Raw genomic sequence first — 9,525 nt, forward strand, 5'->3', positions numbered from 1 at the left:
TCAGGATAAGACTCTAGCGGGCGGACTCGGGCACATCTCCTACCCACCACGCTCCACTCTCTTCTCTGTGAAGTAGCAGCAGCCGCATGACCTGGCATGTCACTTTCAGGAGTGTCATGAACCCCAGACACGACAGTACTGTGAGCACCCTTAGCTCAGCGTGGCTGGCTGCCGAAGTGCTAGTGCTTCTTCCTACCCCAGGTTCTGCAACTGGTGATCCCCCTATCAGACTGCCCTTCCGTAGGGAGACAAAAAGTGACATTTGTTGAGAGACAAATGTAAATCTTTCACATACCTTATCTCATTAAAGTCGTTTTACTGTTATGCCCAGAAAGGTGTTGTTATCCCCATTTGTCAGAAGAGGCACCTGAAGCCTGGATCTCTTTAATGAACAGGTGTGAAGGCAGTTTGGGTCCCTTTGCTTCGGAAGGCCATGTCCTTTCCCTTACCCCGGTCACTGCTCCCTGGAGTGGAATCCAGTGCCCCCTCTCATCTGTGCAGTCTAGGGCTGCTTGCTCACTATACAGACAGAGTCCAGCACTTACACAGGCTCTTGAGACACACTCTGAATGGCCTGAAATATTTACCATCTGGTTCTTTACAGAGAACACTTACTGATCCGGGGATTGCAAAAGCGAACAGAATGAGCGTGGTCCCTGGCCGCCTGGGCTCAAGGATCAGCGTCCTCACTTAACAGTGTGTGACCAAGACCAAAGGAGAATCATTTAACTGTGTGTAAGCTTCAGTTCCCTCCTCTGTAAATGGAGATCATTATACGACTTCATAGGATTGTTGTGGAACTTCGCGGCTCCGCACGAAGCTCTCCGCCATGCGTGGCACTCCATCCTTGCTCCACGCATGCAGGCGAGGGCTGGAAGTGCCACGTGCTGCTGCCTCTGCGCACCACAGCCCAGCTGTTTCTGCCCTTCCCAGGTGTATGTTATGGCCAGCCCCAGGAAGTCATCTGGATTGCTTCTTCCTTCCCATAGCTCTTGCGTTTATCCAACTTTGACCAGCCACGGACCTTTCTCTCATCGCCCTTTCTCTGCGGAGCACAGCAATCCCCGGGGCTCAGTTTTAGGTTTGGCAGAGAGTCAGCGTGTTTGAGACCCCTCTGAGACTAACAGTCTGAATGGCATTTGGGCTGGGGCTAGAACCAGCTGGGTGGGGTGGGGGAGGGGGAGGCAGAGCTGGAGGGAAGTAAGGGCTACTGGCCCAGGAGCAGAAGATTAGCCTCCAGTGTTCAGTTTGGGAGTTATTTTTTCTTTAAGAATGTCCTGGGAGTAGTACGCGCTGAGGAAGCTTAGCCACCACCTACTTTTGACTGTTTCAGGCCTTTAAAGACTGGGGTTCAAATATATCTTTCCAATAAAACTGCCCTGCTTTGAAAGTAGTTGTGCTCTTTCAAAAGCAGCATTTAAAAGGTTTTAAATCAGATTTCTAGTTCCAACCCTGCAAAGATTCTTTGAGCGACTCAAAATGGGATTAGCCTCCCTGGTTCTCAGGGTTCCTGCCATCAGCACCAAAGGCCAAGAGCACAGCTGTGGAAGCTGTCACACAGGCAGCATACCGCCAGCCTCCCCTTCACTGGGAGGCAGACAGAGGACCTGGTCCCTGTGAAGACACAGTCCTTGATCGTCATCAGGGTTGCAGAGGGCCACAGCCTTGGGTTGATGAGAAGACTAGCAAGGAAGCATGTGGACATGTGGTTAGAACCCCAAGCGGGGATCCTGAGGACCTGATCCTCATCTTGACCATCCATCTCTCACCTCTCAGCATTTCTCTTTCCCTGGTTGGTCTTCTTGCCACTGCTGGAAACTGACCTTTACTGAGCACCTGCACCAGCTGCCTGGCTAAGCCCTCAGCTAGGAAGCAGTGCCCACAGGCACCTGGCAGCTTGGATTTGATTTCCAGGTTTGCCAGCTCCAAAGTTCCAAAATATTTTAGTTTGTTCCATCCTGTCTGTTCCATAAACAGTCCCACCCGGTGACACCCAGTATCACCCCTCCCACCAGGACAGGTAAGTATGTTAAGGGGAGAGTATGGGGCCTGTGCAGAGCTTTCTGCTCATTTAATAGGCCTGGGATTTATAAACTGTGGGAGTGTATCTGCTTCTAACTGAAAGATCTAAGGGAGAATGGAGCACTGAGGAGGAAGAGGCAGAAGGAACATGGTTTTATAGAATACTCTAGGGTAAAACTAATAACTGCAAAAATACTAAACAGAATACCTACAAAGATTTCAAAAGAAACACAAGGAAAACTGCAAAAGCCCCAATACGCATAATCTAAAGCTTTACATGCTTTTTTTCCCAAGTAAGTGGAACCAAAAATACTTGACCTCTAGTTATCCAGATTTTTTAGTACAAGTGGACATTAAGAGCTCTAAAATTTAATTGTGCTCATGGCCCCAAATTCTGTCTTCTCGGCCTGTAGTACATTCTGCCAGTTTAGATGTAAGGACCTAACAAGCAAAAATAGATCGTCACAGTATGAACAAGGGATGGACCTTCAAAGTTTCTAAATGCTGAAATCGTGGGGTAGGCTGGACACAGACTTCCAAAGGAAAGGATAGGTCATAGAAACAAAAGGATTAATAAGAGAGAAAATGACCCAAGAGCAAGAACAAGAATAGACCAAACTGAAAAACTGTAAAGGGCTCTGGGTGGCCTTGACCTCCCCTAGGGCTGGTCAGGGGCTGTCAGTCCCCATCTCTGCCCAGAGGCCTGAGGTTTCACAGGCCTTGGGATTCACAAAGGGGCATGAAGAAACTTCCCTTGCAGTGGCATAAGGTCCATGTTTCTCATTTTCCAAAAGCTTTCACGAACATTAACTAATTAATTTTTTTTACACAACCTGACACAACAGCAGAGCTCCACTTATAGGAAGAGATATGTCAAAATGTCAGAGTATTTATGGAGCCCGGAAATTAGCAGAGAACACAGTCTACAGTCAGCAGTGAACAGGATCAGAAAGAAGGCATAGGTATTGCAAGTTAAAGGGATTACTATATTGGTGATCTTCTCTGAGATTCATGAGAACTAGGCTTTCTTTCTTGGCCTTCTGCTTTCCTCAAAAGCAAATACCGGGGCAGTATGATTCAAGTTTAGGGTCTAGTTCTGGTTCTCCCATATGAGTAAAAGACAGGTAGCCTTGGACAAGACCCTGTGTGTATACAGACCTCACTTTCCTCATTGAAACACCTCTAAAATTCTGTGATTCAGGCTTTTATACAGCATCTGTTCTTACTCAGGGACCTGTACACACTAGGGTATTGGGAACACTGTGGAGAAAAGAATGAGATTGGTAGGTGTACATGACCTGTGGCCAAAGAGCATTTATTAGCAACTGGCATTAAAACCTCTGTGATAGTTAATTCTTTATGTCAACTTGTCCAGGTACACAGTGTCTGGATAACTTGTCAAGCATTATTTGTGCTATGACTGTAAAGATGTTTGGATGATATTAATATTTGAAGCAGTAGATGAGTGGGCCTCATCCAACAAATTGCATGTCTGAATAGAATGAAAAGGTTGAGTAAGAGGGAAGGCAATTCCTCCAGTCTGACTGTAGGCTGGGACACTGGCCTTTCCTGACCTTCAGACACAGGCTGAAACTTTGAAAAGATATCTTCATCAGTCTCCAGCTCCCTCAGTACAGATCTTGGGACTTTTCAGCCTCCAAAACTGTATAGCCAATTTCTTATTTAAAAAATCATGTATAGACTCTGGTCAATATGGCAGAGTAAATAAACACTGTGCTGGCTCCTCCCACAACTACATAAAAATAAATTAAATACAGAACAACCATTACTGAGAACCACCTGAGGGTTAGATGAACTGAAATATAAATAAAGACCTACATAAGAAGCCACATCAAAAATGAAAACATAAAAGTGGAGGTAGGAAACCTAAAAAGAACCAGTCAGAAATGAAGACTACAATAATTTAAATAAAGAAGACATTATAGGGACTCAACAGTAGAGTAGATGAAGCAGAAGATCAAAACAGAGATTTGGAAGATAAGGTACAGAAAACCCCCAGTAAGAACAGCAAAAAAACAAAAAGAATCCAAAAGAATGAGGATCATATAAGGAGCCCCTAAGACAACTTCAAGCATAACAACATTTGTATCATAAGGATACCAGAAGGAGAAGAAAAAGTAAGGAATTAAAACCTATTTGAAGAAATAATAGTGAAAACATTCCTTAAGCTTGTGAAGGAAATAGATATATAAGTCCAGGGAGTGCAGAGTTCCAAATAAGATAAGCCCAAAGAGGCCCACACCACAACACATTATAATTAAAATACCAAAAGTTAAAGACAATGAGAGAATCTTAAAAGTAGCAAAACAAAAGCAGTTAGTGACAGGCAAGAGAGCTCCCATAAAATGGTCAGCTAATTTCTCAACAGAAAGTTTGCAGGCCAGAGAGATTGGCATGAAATATTCAAAATTATAAAAAGCAAGAACCTATACCCAAGATTACTCTACCCAGCAAAGATATCATTTAGAATCAAAGGACAGATAAAGAGCTTTCCAGACAAAAAAACTAAAGGAGTTCATTACTACCAAGCCAGGATTGCAAGAAATGTTAAAGAGACCTTCTTTAAAAGAAGAAACAGAAGACTTTAAAGAGGCTCTAAAAAAAAAAAAAAAAAAGCCTCTACTAGAAAAGCCAAATCTGACAGCAGATTACAAACAACAGCTGATGCCAACCCAAAGAAGACAAGAAATAACACAACTTAAAATTGGAGGCAGACAACACCAACCCTCGACTTAGCTAGCTCTACAAACAACACACCCAAATGAGGAGGATATACACAGACAAAATGGGAAGACAGAGAAGTGCAATCCAAATGAACCAACAAGAGTAACCTCCAGAAAATGAACTGAGTGAGAACGAAATAAGCAAACTATCAAATGCAGAGTTTAAAATGATGATTATTAGAATGTTGAGAGATCTTAGAACAACAGTGGACACAATGAACACATAAATAGATAACAAGCATCAAAAAGGACATTGAAATAATAAAGAAGAAGGAGTAAGAATAATAAATACAATATCAGAAATGAAAACTACACTAGAAGCAATTAAAAGCAGGCTGGATGAAGCAGAGGATCAAATCAGCGATTTAGAAGACAAGATAAAGAAAAACACAGAAGTAGAGCAGCAAAAAGAAAAGAGGCTGAAAAAATTTGAAGAAACTTTAAGAGAGCTGTATGACAACCTAAAGAGAAACAACATCCACATCATAGGGGTTCCTGAAGAAAAAGAGAAAGAACAAGGGATAGAGACCTTGTTCAATGAAATCATAGCTGAAGACTTTCCTAAATTGATGTAGGAAAAAGTCACACAAGTTCAGGAAGCACAAAGAACTCCATTAAAAAGAAACCCAAGAAATCTATACCAAGACACATCATAATTAAAATACCAAAGCTAAGAGATATAGAAAAAATATTAAAAGCTGTTAGAGAAATAAAGGCTTTCACCTACAAAGGAGCCCCCATAAGGATGACATCCAACTTCTCAACAGAGAAGGGAGGCCAGAAGGGAATGGCAAAAAATATTCAAAGTAATGCAGAACAAGAGCCTACAACCAGGACTACTTTATCCAGCAGGCTATCATTTAAAATTGAAGGAGAAATAGAAAGCTTCCCAGAAAAAAAAAAAAAAAAAAACTCAAGAAATTCATTACAACCAAACCAATGCTGCAAGAAATGTTAAGGGGACTGTTGTAAACAGAACAAAAAGGGAAAAGAATATAGTAAAAGATGAATATAACTTTAAAGAATAAAATGGCAATAAACAACTACATATTAATAATAACCTTAAATGTAAATGGATTAAATGATCCAATCAAAAGACATAGGGTAGTTGCGTGGATAAGAAAACAGGACCCATATATATGCTGTCTACAAGAGACACCCTCAAAACAAAAGATACACATAGACTGAAAGTAAAGGGATGGAAAAAAATATTTCATGCAAATGGAAATGAAAAAAAAGCTGGGGTAGCAATACTTATATCAGACAAAATGAACTTTAAAACAAAGGCTATAGTAAGGGTTAAAGAAGGTCACTACATAATAATAAAGAGAGCAATCCAACAGGAAGATATAACCATTATAAATATCTATGCACCTAATATAGGAGCACCTAAATATATAAAGCAGACTTTGTTGGATAAAAAGGGTGAGATCAACATCAATACTATAATAGTACGGGATTTCAATACCCCACTAACATCACTAGATAGATGCTCAAGAAAGAAAATGAACAAAACAACAGGAGGCTTAAAGGACACACTAGATCAACTGGATTTAATAAATATCTTCAGAACCTTTCACCCTAAAGCAGCAGAATATACATTCTTTTCAAGTGCACATGGTACATTCTCTAATATAGACCACATGTTAGGGCACAAAAGTGGTCTCAACAAATTTAAAAAGATTGAAATCATATCAAGCACTTTCTCTGATCACAATGGCATGAAACTAGAAATCAACCACAACAGAAAAACTGAAAAATACTCAAACACATGGAAACTAAATTGCATGTTATTAAATAACAAGTGGGTTAACAATGAGATCAAAGAAGAAATAAAAAATTCCTAGAAACAAATGATAATGAGCATATAACAATTCAAAATTTATGGAACACAGCAAAAGCAGTACTGAGAGCGAAGTTTATAGCACTACAGGCATACCTTAAGAATCTAGAAAAAGCTCAAATAAACAACTTAACCGTGTATCTAAAAGAACTAGAAAAAAAAAACAGCAAGTAAAGGCCAGAGGTAATAGAAGGAAGGAAATAATAAAGATCAGAGCAGAAATAAATGACATAGAGGCTGAAGAAACAATACAGAGGATCAATGAAACCAAGAGCTGGTTCTTTGAAAGGGTAAACAAGATTGATAAACCTTTAACCAGACTCACAAAGAAAAAAAGAGAGAGGAACCAAATAAATAAAATTAGAAATGAGAGTGTAGAAGTAACAACTGACACAACAGAAATACAAAATATTGTAAGAAAATACTATGTAGAACTATATGCCAAAAAATTAGACAACCTAGGTGAAATGGACAAATTTCTTGAAACATATTAATCTTTCAATCATCAGTCTGAAAGAATCAGGAGATCTAAAAGACTGACTACAACTAATGAGATCGAAACAGTTATCAAAAAACTCCCAACAAACAAAAGCCCTAGGCCAGATGGCTTCACAGGTAAATTCTACCAAATATTCAAAGAAGAACTAACTCCTATCCTTCCCAAGCTATTTCAAAAAATTCAAGAAGAAGGAAGACTTCCAAGCTCCTTTTATGAGGCGAGCATAGTTCTGATTCCAAAACCAGGCAAAGACAACACAAAGAAAGAAAATTATAAGCCAATATCTCTGGTGAATTTAGATGCTAAAATCCTAAACAAAATATTAGCAAGCCAGATCCAGCAATACATGAAAAAAATCATATATCGTGTTCAAGTGGGATTTATTCTGGGGATGCAAGGATGGTACAATATTTGTAAATCAATCAATGTGATTCATCACATAAACAAAAAGAAGGAGAAAAACCACATGATAATTTCAATAGATGCAGGAAAAGCATTTGATAAAATCCAGTACCCGTTCATGATCAAAACTCTCAGCAAAGTGGGAATACAGGGAACATACCTCAACATGCTAAAGGTCATCTATGACAAACCCATGGCCAACATCATAATCAATGGGCAAAAATTAAAAGCAATCCCCTTAAGACAAGGAACAAGGCAGGGGTGCCCCCTTTCACCACTCTTATTCAACATAGTTCTGGAAGTCCTAGCCACGGCAATCAGACAAGAAGAAGAAATAAAAGGCATTCAAATTGGAAAAGAAGAAGTAAAACTATCATTATTTGCAGATGATATGATACTGAATATAGAAAACCCTAAAGTCTCAGTCAAAAAATACTGGACCTGATAAATGAATTCAGCAAGGTGTCAGGATATAAAATTAATACACAGAAATCAGAGGCATTTTTATACACCAACAATGAACTGTCAGAAAAAGAAATTAAGGGAAAAATCCCCTTCACTATTGCAACAAAAAAAATAAAGTACCTAGGAGTAAATTTAACAAAGGAGATTAAAGACTTGTATCTGGAAAATTATAAAACATTGATAAAAGAAATCAAGGAAGATACAAACAATTGGAAGCATATACTGTGTTCATGGATAGGAAGAATAAACATCATTAAAATGTCTATATTGCCCAAAGCAATTTATAAATTCAATGCATTACCAATTAAAATACCAATGACATACTTCAAAGATATAGAATTCCATATTCCAAAAATTTATAGGAAGCAAAAAAGAACTCAAATAGCCTCAGCAATCTTGAAAAAGAAGAATAAAGTGGGAGGTATCACACTTCCTGATATCAGCTATACTACAAGGCCATTGTACTCAAAACAGCTTGGTACTGGCCTAAGAATAGGCATATAGATCAATGGAACAGAATGTAGAACCCAGAAATAAACCCACACCTTTATGGACAATTGATATTTGACAAAGGAGGTAAGAGCATACAATGGAGTAAAGACAGTCTCTTTAACAAATGGTGTTGGGAAAATTGAACAGCTACCCGCAAAAAAAATGAAACTAGACCATCAACTTACACCATTCTCAAAAATTAACTCAAAATGAATAAAAAACTTAAATGGAAGTCATGAAACCATAAGCATCTTAGAAGAAAACATAGGCAGTAAGTTCACCGACATCTCTTGAAGCAATGATATTTGGCGATTTATCTCCACGGGCAAGTGAAATAAAAGACAGGATAAACAAATGGGACTATATAAAACTAAAAAGCTTTTTTACAGCTAAAGACAATATGAACAGAATAAAAAGACAAACCACATAGTGGGAAAACATATTCAACAATACGTCTGATAAGGGGTTAATAACCAAAATTTATAAAGAACTTTTAAAACTCAGCACCAGGAAGACAAACAATCCAATCAAAAATAGGCAAATGAAATGGATAGATATTTCTCCAAAGAGGACATACAGATGGCCAATAAACAGATGAAAAAATGTTCAACATCACTAATCATTAGATAAATGCAAATAAAAACCACAATAAGATACCACCTCACACCAATTAGAATGGCACTCATTAACAAAACAACACATGCTAGGTGGTGGCAAAGATGTGGAGAAAGGGGAACCCTCCTGCACTGCTGGTGGGAATGCAGACTGGTGCAGCCACTGTGGAAAACAGTATGGAGATTCCTCAAAAAATTGAAAATCGAACTGCCTTTAAACCTAGCCATTCCACTAGAATCTATGTAAACACAATAAATTAAATTTTAAAAAAAGAACATTGCTTCAACAATTCTCTCCTCTTTTTCATCATAATTTTTTTCCTCTTTATTGGCTGATTCCTTTCTTACCCCAGTTATTAATTGTGGGACCTCCTAGCCTATCATTTGTCTTCCTGCTCACTTGTCTTAAGTCACACTGACCTCTTTGCTGTTCTTTGAGCATAA

This window comes from Saccopteryx leptura, chromosome 2 (assembly GCF_036850995.1).
Source record: "Saccopteryx leptura isolate mSacLep1 chromosome 2, mSacLep1_pri_phased_curated, whole genome shotgun sequence".
In the NCBI taxonomy this organism is placed as follows: Eukaryota; Metazoa; Chordata; class Mammalia; order Chiroptera; family Emballonuridae; genus Saccopteryx; species Saccopteryx leptura.